Raw genomic sequence first — 25,986 nt, 5'->3', positions numbered from 1 at the left:
GGCAGCAAATATTTTTACAGAAGACCTTGGCATGAAAAACTTTGACATGGGTACTTATTTCTGATCTAGTTTCAGTGAGCAGTTCACTGTACTTGGAATAAAATGTTTTGTCTCAATACTTTAAATTTAGCTTCAGGGCACTGATAAAATACTTTTACTGAATTCCTAAAGAAATATAACCACTACCACAGACCATGTTAACATTTTTTATAGTTATTTTATCCTGAATCATTTCTTGTTTTTCTGGTCATAGCCTAAAACGAGGAGGGAGTTCACTGAATGGAGTAAAACACAAAGTATTTTAGAATTTCTAAGCATCAGCTATTTTCTCTTTCATTAAAATACCTATTTCTGAATATTTCTTCAGCAAATATTTCTAAAGGAGTGTTCTGCCACTGGTTTGCAATTGATGTAAAGATGCCCTGCCATCATCACCTCCCAAGTGTAGGACCTATATCACAACACAGGCTAAAAATTCATTTTAAAAAAATTCCGTGTCCCAGAGCCAGTGAGTAAAGACACTTACTGAAAGTATGATGAACAGGGTTTAATTCCAGGACCCACATAGTGGGAGAAAACCAACCCCTGCAAGTTGTCTTCTGATCTCCACATAGGAGCCCGATTCATATGCACAGAGCACACGCACACATTCACCCACCTGATAACAAAAAGTCCATACTCCAGATTTCAATTTATCTCTTATAAACCAACATTAACAACTAAAACACAGAAGATTCCAGTTTTTGGATGACAAAACCAACCAATATCTTTGAAAGTGCAAAAATTAGCCAGTGTGGTAACACACACCATCTTTGATATCAAAATTCAGAAGAAGGCTGAGGCAATCAGATACCTGTGAGTTTGAGGTTGGCCTGGTCTACATAGAGTTCCAGGACAACCGGGGTTACAGAGTGAGAGCCTGTATTAAACAAAAAATGCAAAAATTATTACTACTATTTAGAAAAACACTCCAAAACTAAACTATAGAAAACTAGAATAAGACCCTTTATTTTTTGTCCTTACAGACTACTAGCAATGTTAATTACCACTTGCCACTATTAGTGACAAAAATTAATGTGACTCTTCTATAAAATTAGGATTTCTAATTTTCAAGATTGCTTTTCAAATTACAAATTCCAACTCTTAGAAGAAACAAACAACTGGTTTTCCATTTGCTTTAGTACTGGATATTCAAACTTTAGCTAATTCCTGGATATTTGTTAACTAGCTTGTTTTTCTACCAGCTTTCAAACATAATACATTTTACTTGAGTATATACACTCACAAATTCCTGATGATCCTGCTTTAGTAAACTGCGCAAAATAGACAATATATTGGTCCTTACTTTGGCTATCAACTTGCTGCATTCTAAATATACTCACAAAACAGAAAAGGCAAAGAAAGATAAATATTAAGGGGCTGTGACCATTCCTTATTTTTCTAAAATTCAAATTTAGGAACTCTTGTGACTTTCAAACCTGTTACTCTTTCTAAAAAGTATTTTTTAAAAAGTTTATCAAGAGCAAATGGAGTATTATACAAATAAAACCAAGTTGGCTCTAGTGCCTATTAGCAAAGCTATTTGAATTCTAAAAAACAAGAACTGAATTTACAAATCAATTTTTTTACTCAGACAAGTGCTGCTTCATAGGTGGGATTTATAATAGCTTGTTACCCTTTTCAGAACAAAAAATTAGCTGAATCTGGTATATGTTGCTTTCTTAAGAAACAAATTCTAGGGTACATGTAGTTCTTATAATTTTCATATAATCAATAATAGAATAATGAAAAACAGGTGCTATGAAGGAGTGGTCATTGATATCCATAATAACCTGATAAAGATGAAAGAAAAGAAAAGAAAAGAAAAAAGAAAAGAAAAGAAAGAAAGAAAGAAAGAAAGAAAGAAAGAAAGAAAGAAAGAAAGAGAAAAGGAAATCAAAATATGATTTAAAGTATCCAGAAACTCAAGTTTTTGCTCTATATACCCTTTTCTGAACTGCAACTAGCCTGGAATAAAGGAGGCTAAAAAGTGACTTATAGATATTTGGAAGCTTTGTGTCCCATTACTAAGGAAGTAAGAATTTGCAATCTCTATAATAAGGGATAACTCTCAATAACTTCCCATTCATTTCCTCTCTGACAAACAGCCTTAAGGAAAAAAATCAAAATATATCCAAACAATAAATGAAAGAAAAGTACAGATTTTATCAGTTTAGTCAAAGCTTCCAGAAATCAGGAGAACGACATGGTATAATGAAAAGATCTTTAAATCAACAGACTTGATATACTGTATATTATTTAGCTGTGTTGTCATTCTAATTAAATCTGTTTACAATCCACCTAAATGCATGGTTCTAAGAATTTAGCACCTTACAAATTTTGGTATACAGCTTTCCAATACAAAAAGGAATAGGGGCTAAGATGAAAAAAAAACAAGGACTCCTTTTTCTACTTCTAAGGCAACTGTTTCAAGTGAAGGTGAGGAATGAACACAGTTTTGTTCCATGTCACTAATGCTTGAGTAATATGCAGGTATATTTAAGGACCAGGTCAGTTTTCCTTGTCAAGTCTTCAGTATATGGCATGGATCTGATATTTATGATATGCTTCACCAAAAGTTCAGCCGACTCAAGGTCCTAGTATATATTGGTTATTAATAATTAACAAAATTACTTCCTCAATTTTCCTGTCAAGAAGGCGTTCCAAACTTTATAGACTTCTTCAAAACTTTAACAATTGTGATATATCTCAGTTTGGTCTATAAAGGAAGTTCCAGGGCAGTCAAGACTACATCCTGTCTCAAAACCAAAACAAAAACCAGAAAAACAAACAAAAAAAAATCCCTACTCTATATAGGCCACTATATTCTTTTATTGAGCCACTCCACTATGTTGTTAACTGGAAATATGTGATGGTCAGGAGATGAACTTGACTCACGGTGCATATATTAAACAGGGAGAAACCAAAACATCTGGTTCTGTTTGCTTTACCAGGTCCCACTATGGCCAACTCTATAAATACTTTTACTTTAAATTTAACGTTTTATAAGGCAGATTTTTAAATAGGCACAAAACTGAAATAACTGTAGTCCATCTAGTCATTATCCAGTTTTAACAAATCCTACAACTGATTTTCATTTCAAAGCAAATCCTAGATAACCTATCAATTCATAAACAATATTTCAGCATATATATATAAATAATAGCTGTCTTCAGACACACCAGAAGAGGGCATCAGATCCCATTACAGATGGTTGTGAGTTACTGGGTAGGTTGTGAGCTACCAGGTAGTTGCTGGGCATTGAACTCAGCTCTGGAAGAACAAGACAGTGCTCTGGAAGAACAAGACAGTGCCCTTTACTGCTGAGACATCTCTATAGACCCCAGAGGACATCTTTTGGGAGCTAGTGGTCTCCTTCCAACTTTAAGTGAGATCTACAGACTGAATTCTAGTTAGGCATGCACAGCAAGAATTTTTAATCTGCTGATTACATTTCTGAAGTAAACACTGGCATATTTAAAAAATGAGAGACCTGCCTAGTATGATGATGAAAACATGTCGTGAAACTTAGGAGTTGGAGGCAGTCAGATTCACAAGTTCAAGGTCAACCTGGGCTATAAGACTTTTAACTTCAAAGAAGAGGGACTGGGGAAAAGCTCTGTGGTGAAACAGGTAAAACCCTAGGATTAGATTCCACCCAAATCTCCCATAAGCTTCAAATTTCAGCTAAGTACCAATTACTCCTTTTTTTTTTAAAACAATTAGTTATTTTCATATAATCAATGGAATAATGAAAAACTATTATTTACAACATATGAACATAATCCTACGTAAGGTTGAATTGGAGTTTAAAAGCTAATCAGATACTCAGCAGTAATGCCAACTTTCAAATTAAAAGCTACCATTTACTGATTATTCTGTACCAACAAGTTTTTCTATACTCCACTTCTATGTAACATTTATAGTAACAACTTAATGAGGAAGGTACTATTTCTATTAGGGTAAATTAAACTTGCTAAGACACTTGAATTAAAAAGTTAGAATCTGTCTGGGCAGTAGTGGTGCATGCCTTTAATCCCAGCTCCTGGGAGACAGAGGCAGGTGGATCTCTGAGTTTCAGGACGGCCAGGGCTACACAGAGGAATCCTGTCTTGGAAAAAACAAAAACAAAAACAAAAAAAACCCAATAACTAGAATCTGGGTCTGCAGAGATGGCTCAGCAGTTAATAAAGAGTGTATACTGTTCTTGCAAAAGAACTAAGTTCAATTCCTAGCACATAGGTTGGGCTACTCACAAATCCCTATAATTCCACTTCTAGGAGATCCTGCACCACCTTCTTGCCTTCAAGAACCTGAACTTATTTTATTTCATTTTATTTTATTAATGTGTGCACAACCAGAACACGAATTAAGGTCTATCCAATTTCAGAGCTCCCATTTCTTTTTATGGGTGCTGAAGTGGGGACAACTCCAAGTGCACCTGTTTCCTTTATTTAAATTTATGTTCACAATATACACTGTACATTCAAGCATATTCTTCTCACCCCCCTCAGTTCTCCCTTTTAGAACATTCACATTCTTGTAATCACTATTTCCTCATCAACTCATCTGTTGTGAGTTTAATAATGTTAGTCTACTTATTACAACTTGATAGTGCTAAAATTTGAAACCATAACTCTTGGGATATCACAGTTAGCAAGAATAAAAGATTTAAGTGATTTTAAAACATCTGAATTCACCGCAAACTGAAGTGAAGTAAAAAGGTACTTTTTATAAGCATTCAAGACATGTCCACTGAGGAGCTATTGTAGCAGCAGTGCCCGCCAGGAACAAACACAACCTAGCATTTCAACAACCATTTTTAGAAAAGGCAGATTTCTACTCCAAATAATTTATACCAAGTCAAGAAATTCTGGTTTCTAAGAAACTCTATGCCACTACTTTTATGGCATAAAACTATTAGTTATTGAAAATTTTAAAATGAGATAGTTTTTAATAAACTTACACTTAAAACAGAAGTATCCTGAGAAAATACCATCTTGAGCTTGCAAGATGGCTCACATTTGATCCCCAGAATACATATAGCAAAGAAAAACAACTCATGAATTAACTTCTGACTCCAGGCATGTAAATATGCATGCCTCCCCATAAATAAATATAAACGCAAAAAATACTCTTATGTTTATAAAGAATAGGTGAAGTCTAAGTATGTGAAAGACAGGGATGAAGATCTTAGAGCTAAAAGCAAGATATTTTTTATCATATTTAGCCTTCTATATTTTACATAATAACTAGAAAAATGTTTTCATTTACTTGCAAAGCAAAAGGTAATCCCTGAAAAATTTGAAAGTGAAATAAAAATTAACTTCACTAAGTATCAAGCTGGTGGTCTAATCAGAGAACACTCCAAAAAATTTTAAAATGCTGTAATTTAGTTGACTATGTTTGAAGGGATATGCTTTAAAGAAAACAAGTAAACAGAATAAAGTCATTCAACTTTCAGTAATCATATTCTTCTACTAATCTAAAACTGTTTCAAGTATACTGTGATTTAAAAAAAAGTGAAGAAATATATGTTGGTGTCACTGGAAATTAGGAGCTGGGCACTGAGAAAAAGATCACTTTACATTAACTATGTAGTAATGAATTTGAAATACCAGTGCTTAGGTGTTTTAAAAATAAATTATTTTTAAAGCCTTGCTTATTTGAAATATCTAAAAACAGCCTCAATTAAAGAACAATGACCATCCCTTGTCTCTAAGGATCATTTATCATTGAAACAAACTAAGACTGTGAGACAAGCAAAGTAAAAAGGAAGACCTGAGTTCTAGACAAACCTGCGCCCAAGACCCTGTCACAAAAGGAAAATGAAACACCCGTACCCCACACATGCACACCCACACAACCCAGCAATTGTTTGGGGTGAAAAATGGTAAAACTGATCCTAAAACATCAGGTCACACTAAAACACTAGAACCAGAGAGCAAGGAAGCAAGCAAGGAAGCTGCTAAGGATGAATAAAGGGTTTAGTTAGCCTACAGCTAAAGGCAGTGCAATTGGAACATCAAAGATACTAACAGTAGCATACTAACACATTAAAAAACATATTCAAAACCATGAGCACAAATTAGTAATACTTCACAGCTAGACTCCCTCAAGGGGCACCTTGAGTTCTCCCTTTTCTGAGCATATGTCCATAAGGATATGGATATCCTGTTTTCAGCTTATCGTGAAAATTAAAAAAGCAGTTTTGAAAAAACAGCTGTCTTTTGTTAAGATATTAAAGAGATTTGCAAAAATGTAAAACAATGTCATTTAAAAAATAGAAAGTTATTGTTCATTAAAAACTTCCTATCAAGCTGGGTGGTAGTTATGAAAGCCTTTAATACTAGCACTCAGGAAGCAGAGGCAGGCAGATCTCTGTAAACTAGGTGCCAACCTGGTCTACAGAATGAGTTACAAGACAATCAGGGCTACACAAAGAAACCCTGTCTCAAAAAAAAAAAAAAACAAAAACAAAAACAAACAGGCATGTCAACAATATCCCTTGTTTTTAAAAACCTTATTACTGGGCTGGAGAGATGGCTCAGAGGTTAAGATCACTGGCTGCTCTTCCAGAGGTCCTGAGTTCAACTCCCAGCAACCACTTGGTGGCTCATAACTAACCATCTATAATGAGATCTGATGCCCTCTTCTGGCTTGCAGGCATACAAGCATGCAGAATGCTGTATATGTAATAAATAAATCTTTTTTAAAAAATCTTATTAGTAATTAAAAATTTTAAGGATTTATTTCTTATGTGTACTGGTGTGCATGCTCAAGGAGGCTACATGAAGACATTTGTGAGCTACCTGTATGAGTGCCTGAAACTGAACTCTTTCTCTGGAAGAGCAGTGTATGTTCTGGATCACTAAGCCATTGCTCCAGAATTAGTCTGGTTTTAACATTAAGTACTAAATCTTAGTGTAGAGAACCACTCAAACACTAACTCTTTGGGAATTCAAGTTTTTAACGCCTTAAAGTGTGTGAGGATGGTTGATCTAGGCCGCAAATACCAACAGTTGTTTAATATCATAATAGGCAAATACTATGAAACTCAACAAAGTATATACTACCATTATAAAATATGTCTACAATCTACCTCACTAATTCATATGAAATGTAGGTATAAGGATATCTCATAGTAAAATGTATTAATGACAACCTAGCCTTTAAATAAAAAAAAAATTAGAAACTCTATAAAACAGCATTAAAAAAATATACACAAGACACAAAAGAAAAGTAGGTAAAACCTATAGACTCAAACCAAACAAGTGCAATGTATTATCCTTACATTAATAAGTCATTTCTCTACATATGGGGTGTTCTGCCTATATGCATGTGCCACAACCACAGGCGTGCCTGGTGACGGTGGAAGCCAGAAGAGGGTATCAGATTCCTGGGAACTGGAGTTACAGGGTTGTGACCTACCTTCTAGATGTTGAGACCCCAACCTAGATCCTCTATAAAAGCAGCAAGTGCTCTTAACTGCTGAGCTATTTCTCCAGGGACCATTATGGCCGTTATCTTAACCAAGTGAATTTGAGTAGGCTGTGCTGGGAGAATCTAGGGTCTGGTGTTTGGTTGGCACACATTCTACCATTGAGCTACACCCTCAAATGTTGTTTTGTCCCAAAACAACAGCATCAACAATAGTGTATTTGGGGACAGGATCTCACCTTGTAGGCCTAGAATTCACTTTGTAGACCAGGTGTCTTGAACTCTGTGGTCTACCTGCTTCTGTCTCTCAAGTACTGTGATTAGGCTTTTACCGCCATGCCCCATGGTAAATGGGGTATTTTAAACTAACGATTTTATAAAATCGTTAAATACAAAGGAAATACATTTTTCCTAGTTTATTGTAGTTAGAATTTTCACAATAAAGCTCTAAAATTAATCTACTCCCTAGCTACTTCTTGCCATACTATTAATGAAAGGAAAATACATTCTAAAAATTGCTTACAGGGTAGACTATAAGACCAACAGACAAATTCTAGCACAAAATCAGAATTCTACAAAGAAAACTGGTTTGCTAGATAGGGACTAAGAGTTTCCTCCACAGTTGACAGTCTGTTCTAGGGAAACTAAGATGTAGCATGGTCCCTCCTCATAAATGATTAAGAAAAAATATTTTTGGTATAGGGTGTAGTGATAGAACACTTGTCTTTCTGCTCATTATTTTCAAAAAGGATAAGCAACCAAGGTTCTGGAGAGGACCAGAGTTCAATTCCTAGAACTTACATGGTGGCTTATAACCATCTGTAAATTCAATACTAGAGGATCTGACACCTTTGTCTGGTCTCTATAGGTTATCATGCATCATGGTGCACAAACATAAATGCAGACAGAATACCCATAATTAGAAAATGTAGAATTTTAAAAAATTAGTTGAATCCTTTGCACAATTATCTGCAACAGAACTTCATGACTATTATTACACATTTAGACAAAACTAACTCATTCCACAAAAATTACTTTTCACCTCTCAATGTTTAGCACATTGCAACTTTGTATAAGATTTATTTTTAAATTATATGCACATGAATATGGTTCCCTTGGAAGCCAGAAGAGACCATCAGCTCCCCTTAAGCTTGAGTGTGCTAGGAACAAAACTTGGATCTTCTATAGAGTGGTTCTCAACATGTGAGCTGTGACTCCCTCAGGTAGCCTAAGACTACCAGAAAACATGGATATTTACAATTCATAACAGTAGCAAAATCCTGTTATGAAGTAGCAATGAAAATAACTTTATGGTTGGTGGGTCACCACATAAAGAACTGTACTCAAGAGTTGCAGCATTAGAACCCTACTGCAGAGGGTCACTATGGCAGATCAGGAAGTGCTCTTAATCCTGAGCTGTCCAGCTCAGGTTACTTTATGGGGGTGGGGGTGGGGACAAAAAAAAGTAATACAAATAAATGCAGAGGAAAACGAATTGCTAATATATCCTTCAAGGTTCTTTTTTTTTTTTTTTTTTTTTTGGTTTTTTGGATTTGTTTTTTTCGAGACAGGGTTTCTCTGTACAGCCCTGGCTGTCCTGGAACTCACTCTGTAGACCAGGCTGGCCTTGAACTCAGAAATCTGCCTGCCTCTGCCTCCCAGAGTGCTGGGATTACAGGCAATGGTCACCACCGCCCGGTTAAGTTCTTTTTCATAAGTAAAACCTTGCTTGGATGCCAAGAGAGTTCAGTTGATTGTTAACTGTAAATTGCATTGCACTCTTTTGCAGAAGCCAGGAAGGCACAGGTATGCTATAGTTGGTGATAGGAAATAGAATTTTCCAGCATGGAATAAAAATCAGAACACGAATAAAAATTTTAAAAAAACTATGCATATTTGAAGAGAACACTATAACTTCCTAATGCAAATCAACAACAAATGTAAACATAAAATAATGAAATCCCTGTGGACTGATACTAGCACAATCCTAGAAAATTCTAACCAGATCATAATGTCTAAGAATTATAAAACTTCCACTCTTAATATAATAGCAGCACACATGCACCATATGAATTACTGGAGGGTCTAAGTCTCCACATTTCAGGAGTGAAGAGGGAGAAAATCTGAGCACCAGAATACAACAACAACAACAACAAAAAAAATGGCAAAAAATTAAAAATTTCATTTTGAGTACTGTTGGAAAAGGCTTAAAAGAATTCAGACATGACATTTTCATATTTAAACAGCTATTTAACTGTTAGAGAGGTCTATATGTATAAAAAGGTTTAATGTTAAAATCTTCATTCTAGTCATAGACCCAAGCTGCCAACACTGGTAATCTCTAATATAAACTACAAATACAGAATGGATTTCATATAATAATACAGTGGCATCTGGTAGTGGTAATAACTGTAAACAGCCGGGGGGAGGGGGTTAAAAAATAACTATAAACAGCCAATGAAACATGCTTTAAAAACCTTTGGAGCTGAGAATCTAAAACAGTACACGAAGAGTGAAGGACATAAAAGTTATGTCACTAGACTCTAAAGTATTAAGCTTTAGATCATATAAACAAATCCACAATCTACCATAATATATTAACTACAGTAGCCCATTCAATTCCCCCTTTGTCCTAGTTTCTTTTTTTGCTGGGAAGAGGCGTAGTGGGATAATAATAGCAGGAAGTAAGGTGGAGCAGCTGCACAGCAAGATGAGGTGCTGTGTGAGTGCTTCACCTCCATGCCAGCCTACTGCTGCCTTGGTCTTCTAAAAATGAAATTAGCTATTTGGGAAGCTACAAGTTCTAAGCCACATTTTTAGAGATTTCTAATATTTTGGAAGAGAACCATAACACTAGCAATATATATTTGGTAGAGAGACTGAGATTAGAAGAACTAGCTTCCTTTTAGTCCCCACAAATCTATGGGAATAATCCATGTTAACAGACTGTAAAAAGAAAAGACCATCTAAAATTCTATAATAATGTATAGCATACCTCACTAGAGTTCATATTAATATTGTTGCTATTTTGCTGATGAGAAACTTTTCCCAGCAGTGGTAGTAACTCAAATTTACTTTCTTGTTTAGGTGTGTGTGTGTGTGTGTACATGGGTATGCATATTCAGGTCAGAGGACAACCTCATTTCATTTTTCAGGCATTCTTTCCCCACAACTCTTAGACAGGGTCTCTTACTGGCCTAAACTGGCCAAGGAGGCCAGGCTGAACCGGTGAGTTAAGCCCTAGAGACCTGACATCTCTGCCTGCCCTGGGCTGGGATTACAAGCATCCATTACCCAGTCACACACAATTTTACGTGGGTTTGGAAGACTTTGAATTCAAGTACTCTTTTTTTACAAATACCTGACCCACTGAGCCTTCAACCAGTCTCTGAATTTTTTTTTTCAGATCAAAATAGTCTGTGTATTGTAACTGCCAAACTTAAAATGTTACATGGCAACATACTGTATTTCTTTTTACAAAAGAGAGAAATGATGCAAAACAAAATAACAAAAACTTGATCAATATATGCTACATACAGCATTCTGGTTATGTTAGTTTACAACAATGTCTTCTTTGCTAATCCATAAAAAGAAATCAGCATTCCAGTTTTCTCATTCAAGCAACAGATGTGCTCTTGGGAAAACAGTTCAAGGATTTCTAAAAATTAATTCTCTTAAAACAAAACATTCGCAGAAATGAGCTGTCATATACTACTTTATAAGGAAGAATCTTTTGTAATCTAAATAACTACTATCTAATTTGTGAATGTAATTTTTAAAAAGAATTAGCATACATGTAACATTTGACATTTACTTTAAAAGTAACTGAAATGATTCAGGACAGACTCTTAACATTTTAATGGCACCTTCAACAGGAACCTAATTTTGGCAGTATCTCTATCTCATGGTTTTGCCTATAAGAGGTACAACTTACACACCTCTAACACCATAATTTTCATTAAGTAATGAGCTAGATGCAATCACCTTTTGCTGAGAGCTAAGCACAACTAATAGGATTAAGACTAAACTAAAAGATGGGGACATGGAGTAATCTCCAGAGCAGATCAGATTCTGCAGGAAGTAGGAGGAAGACTGAAACAATAAGGTAAGCTCTTCTTGTGTGTGTGTGTGGGGGGGGGTGTTGGGGGGGGGTTCTGTTTGCTTTTTTGTTTTTTTTTTTTTTGATACAAGAGTCTTATTCTATAGCTTGGCTGGCATCAGCCTCTTGATTCCGTTTCCTGAGTATAGAACATACAGATGTGAGCTTAAGGCCCTGTTATAAAAATCCTTTTTCAGTACACATTTTACATGATAATGATCAGACATGTAAATGTTGGACTGTGCTTTTCCTCTTACTAAAATAAAATCAAAGTTACAGTATGCAATTATTGCACAAAGGAAAACAATACACACCTTGTCAAATCTAAACCCAACTAAACATACTGCATATATTGAAATACAAATTTAATCCACACAGAATAGGTCATTCCAATCTTTACTAAAATCTGGCTAGCAGATGCTCTAGACCTGGTCCACTAAGGAAGCAACTTACATTTAGAAGGCCAAGGAACATGGGACTCACTGTAATCCACACAAAGCTTTAGGGCCTCCCCCCTCCCCTCGGAAGATAGGATAGGTTCTTTCAGATTTCTAGAATGTATGAAATTTGGGCTTAAAAGTATATGCTTGGCATAAATTCAAGGCTTAAGTGAGAACTAAAAACAGTTTCTTTAATTGTAAACCAAAGTGAATAATCTCCTGGGGGAAAAAAAAAATCTCCTCTTGCCTTTCCTACCTCCGGCCCCTCCCCCACCAACACTGCTTCCCTGCTGTGCAAAGAGCCCTTTGTCCTGCCCCGCACTTATCTAGCTGTTTGGCCATATTGACAGGCCTACTGGAGGCATAATAAGGGAGTCAGTCTGACATAAGCAGCTGGCGATTTCAAACAAAAATCTTCCTTTTCTACTCATACCAAATCCTGCTGCAGAGGGCTGTGGCTCCTCCCATACTTCCACCTAGTTCTCAAACAGAGCAGCAAGGAACTGGCATTTCTCCTTGATCCCACAGTATAAATCAAAAGCTTGATTCCTATTCAGAATTCTCTTTTTTCCCCCAGACAGGGTTTCTCTGTGTAGCCCTGGCTGTCCTGGAACTCACTCTGTAGACCAGGCTGGCCTCGAACTCAGAAATCCACCTGCCTCTGCCTCCCAAGTGCTGGGATTTAAAGTCATGGGCCACCACCGCCCAGCTCCTATCCAGAATTCTTACAGCTACTCATTTTGTTGTTGTTGTTGTTTTATGCTGTAATTTCTAACATTAAGGCTAAAAGGTTTCCTCATCTCTGGTATACACATGTATGATTATCACTTCAATGTGCCATGAAAACTCTGGGAAGCCTCATATTACAAGACAGAAGGGACATGGAAGTAGCAGGCAGGCAGGCAGGCAGGCAGGCAGGCGTGCATGTGCGCGCGCACGCACACACACACACACACACACACACACACACACCAAACAAAACTGACCAATACTCTTAGGGTTTTGAAAATACCAACGATTAAAAAAAAAAAACCCAAATTTTCTTTTTCAGGACATCAAATATACTTTATCAAAATTTACATTTAGGCATTTCCCTAGATAGTCTGAAAAAAATATGTAAACAGTAAGGGAAGGAAGGGGTTTGAGAACCCTTACTTATAAGAAAAACATACAGACTGTACTTAGTTTCACTGTCTCTTATGTACCTCACAGCGCCCTTCTTCAAGTACTAAGTAAGAATTCGTCCAAGGGATGATTTCTAAAAGAATCAACTCTCAGGGTTATTGGCATCTCTACCAGTTTATAACTTAATATAGAATGACACTAAGGTTACTTGACTTAACAAAGTATGTATTGGTAAGTGAAAGAAAGGTTATTCCTTCTACCTTTTGCAACTTCCCTGAATTCCCGCCATTAGAGAAACGAATCACCATACCAAGTGAAGGTCATGCCATTTACTAGATGTATTAGAATCTCGGGGGTCCAGAATACTTACTACCAATCTGTCTCATAGATGCATTACTCTTAAGTCTACCGAAAAGACACTTTAAATCAAATTATAAATGACTACCAGTTGAACTATTAAACACATATTTTCCAGTCTAAGTTCACCACTAGCCAGACCTCCTAATTTCGAATTAAACTGACCAAGTTGTAATAAAATTTTAATTTAGTTACGATCTAATTTATCTTAGATATGTACTCAATAATCACTGACTGCTATTGCCTTATGTTTCAAAGTTCCACCTTCATCAAAAGGGTCAGAATATGGGCTGGTGAGATGGCTCAGTGGTTAAGAGCACTGACTGCTCTTCCAGAGGTCCTGAGTTCAAATCCCAGCAACCACATGGTGGCTCACAACCATCTGCAACAAGATCCCACGCCCTCTTCTGGTGTGTCTAAACAGCTACATTGTACTTACATATAATAATAAATAAATCTTTAAAAAAAAAAAGGGTCAGAATAATTTCAGAAAGTATGCAGGCTCCTAGATACATCAAAATACATCAAAAGATGTATTTTTAAGCGTGCCAGTTCAAGTAATCCTTCTAAGAAAAAAAGCCTGTGTACCTCACAGCTCCCTTCTTGAAGTACTGAATAAGAATTCGTCCAAAGTCTATAATCCAAATCTTGATCTTCCAGAGATTACTGTGAGACCACAATCAGTTCCAAAAAAAACAGGAAATAAAAGTGGTAGCCATTATTTTCCAAGGAAACTTATATATTATAATTAAGTTCAAAACACTTGCACCTTAACAGTAAATACCTTAAACTGTAGTATCAGTCAGTATGAGTGAAATCATACCAATGGGATGGATACAGCACCTTATCTACATAACAAAAATATTACAATCACCTAAAACAATCATTAAGAGAGTCTTGTTTTATGGACTTACTTTTAGCACTGGAAAAACAATTTTTTGTGAATTCAACAATACTCTCCATTGATTCTTCGTTTTTTGCTACAAATGTTAGATCCATTACGACAAATTATAGATGTTTATGGAATCTAAATACATTTGTACAAAACTGAACAAACAGAATCCTGAAGGAAAAGGTATTGGTTGTAGTGATCATCTTAGGGAAGGAAAAAACCCTACGATTTTATGTGTTGCACATGTCTGGGTGATGGTTCAGTTTCAAATATTCCTTGCCAGATAAACTACTTAAAAAGGCTTAATCAAAGATCATCTATTTGGGCAGGCTGGGCGTTGGGGTGGTGGTGATCAAGATTTAGAACAGACTCTTGCTGCCTTCTTAGTATCTTGAACTAAACTTATTCAATTTCTGAATATTCCTTCTGTGTTTCTGATGGATTACTGCCAAAACATCTTTGTTCAGTGGAAAGTCTATAATCCAACCCATACACGAGTAATCCAATTTATAGGTCAAATATCAGTAAGTATATCTCATCTGGAGAGGGCTATAGATTAATTTAGAAATTAAGAATCAAACAAGCATTAATCCAAAAGCAGCTCTTTTTAGTTTAGGCATCCAATTATATTAAGATGTTTTACAGAACATCTATCTACTCATGAAGGTAAATATGGCCTAATATGGAGAGACAAATACAAATCTGAAAATGACTCAAGCAATTAAAAGATGGAGGAAAACATACCACTTTCACTGGAAAAACAAAACAAAGATCCTCCTCACCCTATTTTTGTTCTCAAAAAAACATTTACATTACTATTATAGTCTTTTAAAGGGTTAAAAAGGATCAAAATACTAATGAACTTTAAGTCCCACGAAGGGTAAAACCTCATATAGTAACAAAAAGCTGACAACACCTCCACAAACAAAAAACACCAAGTCTTTAACTTTGATCCAGTTTTCAGATGCTGATATCCATAAATGGATACAGTTATGAATTGCTAATTCTGGTCTCCTCACTAGCAAAAAGCAAACCAGCTCAGCAGTACAATTTCCCAGGAAAGCAAGCAAGATTTCTTTCCAGCCTGAGCAGCCATCACTAAGTGCAGTTCCCTGCAGCCAACAGCATTAATGGACGCTGCACTGCTGTCCTTCCCTGGAGACAGCAGCCAGCACTACTCAAGCTTCTCACGTAGCAACCAGAGCTCCAGAGCCAGCAGCTGCTGCCGCCTTGTATACTCACTCCTGTGATCCAACACAGGAGCAACCTTTTCTTTACCCCACCCCCACTTCTTAACACACTTTTTTTTTTTTTTTGGACAAGTACTTCATACTGGAAGGGTTGGAATTAAGCTTTTAGAAAGAAACAATCCTAAGGTCACTATTTTAAATTGAGATCTCTGATTAGAAAAAAAAAATCAACATACACATAATTCCAAATATTTGTTTTAATTAATCAAGCAATTTGGGAGTAAGCATTAAGTTTTAGTTTTTAAAAGGCCAATTTCCCAAATATTCAGCAATCTAATTTTACAGGAACAAGAGCCTTGGGCTGTGTTCTACCAAAAAACATAATTCAATATTCTACACATGACCATCTGAATAACCTTAAAGTCTCTAATCCCCTAACAGGCCACAAATTTTGGCCAGAGAACTAATGATCCTCCTGAGAAAACTGGAAGAAATCCAAGGAAAAGAAATTCCTGTGTCCTCCAAACTCAGAAATCTCTAATTATGTCAGTATTCTCTGCTTTAGTCCTAGGTCAGATTGCACACATCTAAAATTACCTCTTAAAGCTTTCCTCCTAGCGACCTAAACCATTTTTAATATAAAATTAACCATCAAAACACTTTCCTCTCAATATACTGCACACAAACATCCTCCTGGAACCTCCTCCATCTGGATCCTCCCCAATCAAAAGTATAGGTATTTAACATATACCCAAGGAAGTAATGTAAACATGACCTTGGTCACAAATATGTCATCTAAAAACAATTTAGTCAGGGTATGGAGGAAATTAGAGAACCTGAATCTTTTTAGGTATTCTGAGCATAGGAACAATTGGCAAAAGGAATTCAGGTATAGACAAAACCCAGAGTCCAGGGCTCTGGGCAAGAAATGAGTTGCTGGTGAGCACGTTACACAAGTAACATGAGAAAGCAGAAAATGCAGGTCATACACGCACCCCTGACCCAGACCAGCAGGGCGGGCTGCAGCATCAGAATATAGGAGAAAGATCCCTTATTCCTAAGAATGAAAAAGGCAAAGGCGCCCTATAGAATAAATTAGCATAGAAGGGGCTTTCCCAGCAGAAACTTTCCTTCAGAGCGATTCACCTACTAAAAACAGGGCTTTTGCCCACCACCATTAACCTAGGAGCTTGGATCGCACGCATAGGGAAAGAGGATTCTTAAGGGGCATATCCCTCCCCCTCTTCTGTAAAGTCGTTCTTAAAAGATCGCTCTCCACGCCCTAGGCAGGGAAAACGACGAAATCTGGCTCAATTCCAGGCTAGAACCCTACAAATTCAACAGGGATATCGCAAGGATATTGGGGCATACGCCACAGGAGTCCAAGAATGTGAGGTGGGGGTGGCGAAGGTAATGTCTTTGGTATGGGAAAAGCAGCAGCCATCTGAGATAGGAACTGGAAAACCAGAGGGGAGGCGTTCAGGAAGATTATGGAGGGCAGGACTGGGCCCCCACGAGCTATCAGAGTTGTCACAAGGCCGCAAGAACAGGGGTGGAGGTGGGGGCTCAGGGACAGAAAAAAAAAGTATGTGTATTTTGAGAGCAGGGTTGAGAGGCCTCTCCTGAAAAGGGTATAAACGTGGAGTAGGCAGTACCCAGGAAAAAGGGGAGACCAGAGTAGGGGGAGGGGAAGAGTCCTGACCCAGGGAAGACATTAAAAAGGTAGTGGGGTCGACTAGATTAAGGGGGGGGGCCTTCCTCTCTGGGCAAGAGGGGTGCAATGGTGTGTAAAGGTAGCCGAGAAGACGAAAAGGACAGCACCTTCCTGCTACCAGCCTGGGGAGGCCCAGGCCCACGACCCCGAGGAGAGGGAACGCAGGGAGACTGAGGTGACCCTTCTTCCCCCGGGGCCCGGTCGTGTGGTTCGGTGTCTCTTTTCTGTTGGACCCTTACCTTGACCCAGGCGCAGCCGGGGCCTGGGCCCGGGCTGCGGCGCACGGCACTCCCGGGAGGCAGCGAGACTCGAGTTAGGCCCAACGCGGCGCCACGGCGTTTCCTGGCCGGGAATGGCCCGTACCCGTGAGGTGGGGGTGGGGGGCAGAAAAGGCGGAGCGAGCCCAAGGCGGGGAGGGGGAGGGCCAGGGGCGGAGGGGGGCCGGCACTACTGTGTTGGCGGACTGGCGGGACTAGGGCTGCGTGAGTCTCTCAGCGCAGGCGGGCGGCGGCCGCCCCTCCCCCGGCGGCGGCAGCGGCGGCAGCAGCGGCAGCTCACTCAGCCCGCTGCCCGAGCGGAAACGCCACTGACCGCACGGGGATTCCCAGTGCCGGCGCCAGGGGCACGCGGGACACGCCCCCTCCCGCCGCGCCATTGGCCTCTCCGCCCACCGCCCTACACTTATTGGCCAGCTCGCCGCCAATCAGTGGAGGCTGCCGGGGCCGCCTAAAGAAGAGGCTGTGCTCTGGGGCTCCGGCTCCTCAGAGAGCCTCGGCTAGGTAGGGGATCGGGACTCTGGTGGGGGGGTGGGTCTGCGCGTTTGCGGGGACGGGCGGCCGCGGTAGACCCTTCGAACATTGTGGAGCCGCTTTGTGGGATAGCTGGGTGCAGTTCGTTACGCGGAAAGGGGCAAGAGGGAGGGTGATCAGGAATGCCGTCCGCCCTGCAGCAACCGGAGGGGGAGGGAGAAGGGAGCGGAAAAGTCTCCACCGGACGCGGCCATGGCTCCCAAGGAGGGCGGAGGAGCGCTTCCGGTTGACATCTCATCGCTGATTGGCTTCTTTTCCTCCCGCCGCGTGTGAAAACACAAATGGCGTGTTTTGGTTGGCGTGAGGCGCCTGTCAGTTAACGGCTGCCGGAGTGCGCAGCCGCTGGCAGCCTCGCTATGCCCACTGGGTGGGGCGGGAGGTAGGTGGGGTGAGCAGAGCTGGACGTGCGGGCGCGGTCGGCGGGGGAGGGGAGGGAGGGTCAGCGAAAGTGGCTCGCGCGCGAGCGGCCTCCCACCCTCCCCTTCCTCTGGGGGAGTCGTTTTACCCGCCGCCGGCTTGGCCTCGTCGTCTGATTGGCTCTCCGGGCCCAGAAAACTGGCCTTTGCAATTGGCCCGCGTTCTTGCAAGTTCAGTCCAAGCGCTGGCTGGCGGGGGCGGCAAGGAGGCGCTCACAGGTTCCGGCCCTCCCCTAGGCCCCGCGCCGCAGAGTCTGGCCCCGCGCCCCTGCGCAACGTGGCAGGAAGCGCGCGCTGGGGGCGGGGACGGGCAGTGGGTCTGAGCGGCGGGGCGGGTGCAAGCACGTTTCCTACTTGAGTTGTGGCCCCGAGAGGGGGGTGCTGAGCCAGACCTACATCGCGCACTTCGGGGAGTGGAGGGAGGAGTGAGGGCACAGTCGGGCTGTTTTGGAGGCAAGAAGCACTTGCTCTCCGAAAGTCGGCCTTAGTTATCAATAAGGGAGCTGCAGTGGAGTAGGCGGAGAGAAGGCCGCACCCTTCTGCGAGGGGGGAGGGGAGTGTTGCAATACCTTTCTGGGAGTTCTCTGCTGCCTCCTGTCTTCTGAGGACCGCCCTAGGCCTGGAAGAATCCCTTCCCCCTCTTCCCTCGTGATCTGCAACTCGAGTCTTTCTGGAAGATGGGCGGGAGTCTTCTGGGCTAGCTTAAAGGCTAACCTGGTGTGTGGGCGTTGTCCTGCAGGGGAATTGAACAGGTGTAAAATTGGAGGAGCAAGACTTCCCACAGATTTTCGGTTTTGTCTGGAAGTATTGTAATAGGGGCAAATAAGGAAAATGGGAGACTAGGCAGTTACCTGGGGTTTTATGCAGCAAAACTACAGGTTATTATTGCTTGTGATCCGCCTTGGAGTATTTTTCACCGAGGTAGATTAAAGACATGCTCACCCAAGTTTTATGCTCTCCCACATGAGATCCTTGCTATAGTATGAAATTACAGCGTCGCGAATTAGAATATGTAAGCAGAATTTTAAGCATTTTTAAAGAGCCCAGTACTTCTTGTCCATTTCTCCCTCTTTTGCAGCCTTATTAAAAGGTATTTTAGTACACTCATTTTAGCCACATTTTCATTAGTTGTACTGGCTTATCCAATCCCTAGACAGAGCACTGGCATTCTCCCTCTCCTGATCTTAGAAGGCTGATGACTCATGAAACCAAACAGATTACTTACACCACAAATGGAGGCTGTAGCTGAGGCCTTAACACTGCAGTTCTTTTATAACTCCTTAGTACACTTTGTTGATTCTTTGCCTTGATCCTTGATTTTCAGTTTCTATCACCACCCTACCCCCTCAGGTGGTTTTTCCACACTTGGGCCTATTCACAGTTCAAAGAGCTTTACGACAATAGATGTATTGAGAATCCAACCAAAACTCAGTTTTCCACTCCCATGAATGCCTCTCTCCTTTTTCTCCATTTATAAACTGAGCTATTAACTATTAATGGTTTCCAGGTGGCTATCCCCTCCCCCAGTGATACCTGATGTATCTTATATATTGCTAGACTGAGATTTTAAGACATTAAAAGTTATATTTCGTTATTTCTTATACATTTTTCTTGAGCCACATGGAATTGACAACTGCTTACTAAAATTTTGTCATTGTATACATCTGTGAAAGGTAGTTCCTTCTGGAATGCAAAGTTCAGATGTTCGTTGTCTTTCCTGGCCTAAGGTTCTGTGAGCCTGTACATTTTCTATTTAAGCAGTGCTTTTCTCTTGGACTGGCTTGACTCATGGCACTCTTCATGTTATTGCTGATTTAAATGTGATTTTGCAAAGCTTCTTCAGGACCTATAATTTTGCTTGACTTGTAACCAGACACAAGTAAAATGGATTGAGCAACAAAAAATGTATTTGTGAAGCTTGGTTTTCAGGTTGTGTTGTGTTGTGTGTGCTTATGCCCTATAAGGATACTACCCAGGGACTGGAGAGATGACTCAGAGGTTAAGAGTACAGACTGCTCTTCCAGAGGTCCTGAGTTTAATTCTCAGCAACCACATGGTGGATCACAATGATCTGTGATGGGATCTGATGCCCTCTTCTGGTGTGTCTGAAGACGACAACAGTGTACTCACAACAAATAAATAAACAAACCTTTTTTTTTTTTTTTTAAAGAATACTATCCAGTAGAATTTACTACAGTAATGGGATACTTTGTGCTTGTCCCAGTATGGTACCCAATAATCAAATTACTCTTTAAGCACTGGAAATGTTACCAAAGAACTAAATTTTATTTGAAGTGTAATCGTGGACACAGGGGCCATAACTGCAGACTTGTGGGTTACAGAGTACAGACTTTAATGTTTTTTTTTTCTCTTACACTAAGCAATAAATAAAATTGAACCTCTGGTAGCCTATTTGTTTATGCTGCTTGATTTACTTAATTTTTGTGCTTCATCTATACTAAGCTGAAAGCTAAGTCTGCAGCCATTACTAAACATGAAAGCAAGTACTGATTAATTTGATTTCAGAAATTTAGGGCCAGAGTTTAGCCAGCCAGTGATGATGCTTGCCTTTTAATCTCAGGACTCTGGAAACAGACAGGCAGATCTCTGAGGTTGAGCCCCGCCTGGTTCTATCTAGGACAGCCAGGGATACACAGAAACCCTGTTTTAAGGGGAAAAAAAAAAACAACTAAAAACTTAAGGAGCTAAGAGTCCATAAAATTATAATTGAAGCAATCCCCACGAGGCACCGTGGAATTTGGCTAAACCTGCCTAATTTTCTGAGGTCTGGATATTCCTTTTTTCTGTCTCTGCTGCTGGTCAACAAAATTGGGTCTTTTGACACTTTGGGCTCCTTTTAAAGGCTCCTTCCCACCATGTGGTCTCTGGTTTGCCACAGTTTTAACTTTTAATGGCATGGCTTTTTGCTTCTAAGGGCAGCTGCTGAGATTTGCAGCCTTATTTCCTGGGTGGGGTTGGGAATTCTTTCAAACTCTAAAATTATCCTTCACATTTTTTAAAGGAATGGGTTGTATAATAAAACAATAGTTAGGAGGAGTGAGGTGGGACTGATATGAAATGAGCCCCTCCCCTATCAAAGAGCTATTAAGGCCTTTTGTTTTCTACTTAACATTTTTTAAAAGTATGGTATGTTTAGGACCTAGGATCTTAGGGTTTTGGTATACAGAGACTGTTGTTGCATTGTTTAGTTGGATTTTCTAATCTCAAACCCAGAGAATCCAAATTCTGGACTGCCAAGGTCAGATTAAAAATTGTCTTTCATGTTAATTTTCTTACTGTGAATACAAAAATGATAGCTTCAAAGACTTCCTGAAGCAAGGTCTCACTAGGTATCTCTGCCTGGCCTGCAACTAGATATATAGACTAAAGTTCTGCCTGCTTTTGTCTCATGAATACTGACTGAAGTTAAAAGTTTGACTAGTAGTAACAGTTCATCCTGAACTGTTTTTTCTTCCCTCTTAAACAACCAAACAATAAAAAACCTAGAAGGAAAGGGAAAATGTGCTTCAAGCAATGAAAACTTGAATTATATCACCACAACCTACATGGCCTGTTAGACTGAGAGATCCCTAGGGCTTGCTGTCCACCCAAGTCTCGTTACTTGGCAGGCTCCAGTTAAGTGAGAACATATCTCAAAAAATAAGGCAGACAACTACAGTTAAGGTTGCCTGTCTGTAAACTATCTGCATACACACAGGGATATTAAAATTCCAAGTAGTATTTCATTCAGGTTTCTCCCATCAAATTGGGACATGGATTTCTCCAGTGAATAGGCAAAGTTGGAAACTAAACAACTGTTTTTTGGGGGGTGAGGGGTGGGGTTTTTTTGGTGTGTGTGTGATTTGTGAAATTAAGTTTTCAAGTGATAGTTAAAGCCCATGAGATGCAGAATAAAGCTACTATTGTGAGGTCTCCCGGTTTATACTCAGAAGCACTTCCTCGGGTTTTCCTGCACTAACCGTTGCAGCTGTCCTGATCCTGTGCTAGGCTTACTTAGGCTGATGTTTAAATAAACTTTAGTTTCCTGCCAGGTGATGCCATGATTTCATATACTTATGGCAAAAACTTGTTATATATGTTAAACATTTATACTTAATGTGAAAGTTAGGTATTTGTGGGTTTGTTTTTAATTTTCAAAATTTAAGCTAGTTGAGGCATTTTTACTTGTCTTCTGTTTGGTGGACCTGTGTAATTGTGGTTTGCAACTGTTGGTATAGAATAACAATTGGGCACAAGGGCAAGACTGACCTAGCAACCCTAACTATAGAGCACTTTACTGGGTCACAAGTCTAGGAGTCAGGCATTTGACCTTGAGACATTTTTAGTCTAGTGTATACTAGTTTATATGTTGGAGGACATGTTTATCCAGAAGGACTAAATATTCATAAATATTCAGGACTTATTTATGACCGGGTTATGGAATTGATTCTGATTAGCACTGTTAGTGAGCATGGAGTGGCCTTTAGGCTTGAATTAAGAGTTATTTATGTTTCTCAAATATCATAGACTCATTTTTCCTACCTTTCTCTATTTATTTTATTTATTTTTTTAGATTTTTTTTTTTTTTTTTGAGACTGGGTTTCTCTGTATAGCCCTGGCTGTCCTGGAACTCACTCAGTAGACCAGGTTGTACTTGAACTCAGAAATCCACCTGCCTCTGCCTCCCAGAGTGCTGGGATTACAGGCATGGCCACCACTGCCTGCTTTTCCTACCTTTCTCAAGTAATGCTGGCCTTTAAAAAAAAAAAAAGAAAAAAAAAGCCCTCATTCTTTATTGCCCTGTTTTCTACATATTAATTTGTTCAAAGAAATATTTGTTTGGATCTTTTTGAAATAGTAGCATGTTTTCGGGACATATTTATAAAGTTGAATATTTTGTTATGTAACCAATACCAACTACACTGGATGGATTTTTAATTCCCTCAGTAGTCTTGAGTGGTCTTTATTGGCCCTTCATTAAAATCTCATATGAAGTACTGTTCACCCTAACTGAGGCTGTTGGTACCAGTGCACGTAAGCAAGCAACTTCCCATGGATATACTAGCAGATTGAAAGCCAGAGATAGAAACTAGTATAGCATTTGGTATACCTGCCAGCTTTATACTACCTTGTTCTGATAGAAATATTATTTTAGGAAATCTAGAGTGTACTATAATAAAGTTGGTGGTAAGCTTATAGGAACTTGTAAGTGGAGTATTACTCCTTTTTCTGGGGGGAGAATTAAAATTTTTGACCAAGTGTTGTTGAACCACTGAGAATGGTCTCAGAACATCACTTCTTAAGGAACCTTCTTTGATTGCCCTCAATTCTACACATTTGGTCCCACTTGAATGTTGTCATGGCTCTTAAAATCTTAATTAAGAATAGTAATTGTGTAATTACTGTTTTTTCTCCTGTAGATTGTTCCTTGAGGACAGGACAGTGCTTGTTTAAGGCTGTATTCCTGCTGTCTGAGCAGCAACAGATCTTCGAGATCAACACGATTCTCATAATTCCAAGATGTTACCTTTTACGGTCTCCGAAGCAAGCAGAGGCATGATGGTCAGTGACAATTCTGTCACTATGTTAAATGTTGCTGTGCAGTTTGGATTTTTCTAAGGTAGTTTAGGTAGGACATAATGTTTTGTATGAATTAAACTCTTAAGTTATAACTTCCATAATCCATGCAGTGTGTTATGCAATTACCATTTTTAAGTCTTGTAGCTTTCTTCGTACATGAGGATAAAGGTGTTATATTGTCATAAAATGTTTTGAACATTTCTTCAAAGTTCCAAATTATAAAACTACAACATTAGAACTTATGATGTAGTTTTTTTTAAAGATGTTTAATTGTTCCATTAACACTGTGTTTTAAGATAATATATAAAACTGACTGGTGTGTGGAAGTGTTTGTCCAGAAACTTTTAAGAAATGTGTACTGTCTTTAGAGTTTAATATAGCATATGCCTTTTAAATAGTGTTGGCCCCAGCAGTATTGTATAGTCATTTTGAAAGGAATCATTCCCATGATTGTTGGATTGTTTTGAATGTTACTGAACATTTTAAATGCAGACTTGTTCATGTTTTATAAAACAAAACTGTCAGAAGCTTTGAACTAGAAATTAAAAAGCTAAAGTATTTCAGAAGGGAAACAAGCTACTTGCTATATTAGTTGGAGAAAAATATAATAGCTAAGAAAATTTAAAACCATATAGTTGACATCACTGAATATCTAGCAGATGAAAGGAAATGCTCAGAGTGATACTTTTGAGCAATATAATAATTTGTTAAAATTTTTCCCACGGGTAAAAACTCTATAATTCATAGATGTATGTAACAAATGGATGAAGCTTACAAATGTGGCTGGACTTGTCACTGTGCTTGTATTTATTTATGTGAAAGCTTGGCAATAAACCTATGTCCTAAAATAGTCAAAGTGTGGAATGACTTTAATCTATTGGTTTGTCCAGAACAGTTATGTTGACATTTGCCTAATGGTGAAAAACAAAGTGGGCAGTGTCTTGGCACTGTTCATTGCCACTTATGATGTGAACCAAAGAGGGGCCATGTACTTACACTTCAAAACATCCTTCTGAAAGACTGACAAGTTTGGGTCTTCACAGTTAGAATTGGGCATCCCTTTTGTCAGGAAGGAGAGAGGCTGGCCTGTCATACTGACTGGTGTGATTAAATTCAAACTTTGAGGTAAATTGGAGGAACGTGTACACTGTTAGAAGTGCGACAATTTGGACTCTAATGATCTGGTCATACAAAAATGGACCTGGACCAACTTTTTCTGGAAGATGTATATAATAACTCCGTGATATATTGATTTCCAGCTGACCAATACCTATTCCCTATCAATTAAATATAGAAGATGAAAACCATCTGGGCCTTCTAGCTCAGAAATTCAGTTTCAAACTCCTAGGTTAGTGCTCTCACTGAGCTACATCCCTGGTCTAGTCTTGAAAACAGGGCCACCACCCCCACCCCCAACCCCCAGTTCAAAATTTTAGGAGTAGGTAAGGATTAGGAGGTTTTAAATTTTGAGAAATAGTTTCTCTAGAAAGATGTACATGGTAAACACTCTGACTCCTAAAGAGCCTAGAAGACTGGTACTGAGCACACTGGATTGAGAAAAGTATGTACTGCTTTAAGTGGGTCACAGAAGGCAGGTGGGAAGAACCTGGGCTGAAACTGGTGTCTTTAAGTGGCTAACATCTTCACAACGGATGAGTAAGAACTTTACCCTGATGTAAAGCCAACCAAAAAAATAAGCCTTTCACCTGGCATGGTATTGCATATCTTTAATTCCCAATATTGGGAGGCAGAGACCAGCGAGGGTTATGTGACAAAACCTTATCTAGAGGGAAAACTTCATAGCTTATTTCCTATTCTAGTAACCAGATTAGCAAAATTTACCAAAAGATGAAGATAATGTCCACTATATTCGCAGTGTCTTAAG

At 39.2% G+C, this 25,986-nt stretch overlaps 1 protein-coding gene across 10 annotated transcripts in view; it reads right to left on the bottom strand.

Annotated features, from left to right (window-relative positions):
• The window catches only part of Setd5 (SET domain containing 5), a 73,616-nt gene extending 55,913 nt beyond the window's left edge, over window positions 1-17,703 (bottom strand). For 6 of the 10 annotated variants that reach the window (XM_052174502.1, XM_052174492.1, XM_052174496.1 and 3 more), the window contains exon 1: window positions 17,536-17,696. The gene's annotated coding sequence lies outside the window, so the exon portion shown is untranslated. Of the gene's footprint in view, window positions 1-17,535 lie in introns of all 10 variants that reach the window. The other 4 variants (XM_052174495.1, XM_052174499.1, XM_052174494.1 and 1 more) reach the window with 3 other exon arrangements.
• Window positions 17,704-25,986: the final 8,283 nt, after the last annotated feature.

This window comes from Apodemus sylvaticus, chromosome 2 (assembly GCF_947179515.1).
Source record: "Apodemus sylvaticus chromosome 2, mApoSyl1.1, whole genome shotgun sequence".
In the NCBI taxonomy this organism is placed as follows: domain Eukaryota; kingdom Metazoa; phylum Chordata; class Mammalia; order Rodentia; family Muridae; genus Apodemus; species Apodemus sylvaticus.
The sequence above is the reverse complement of the archived record's forward strand: the minus strand, read 5'-3'. Positions and strand labels throughout refer to the sequence as shown.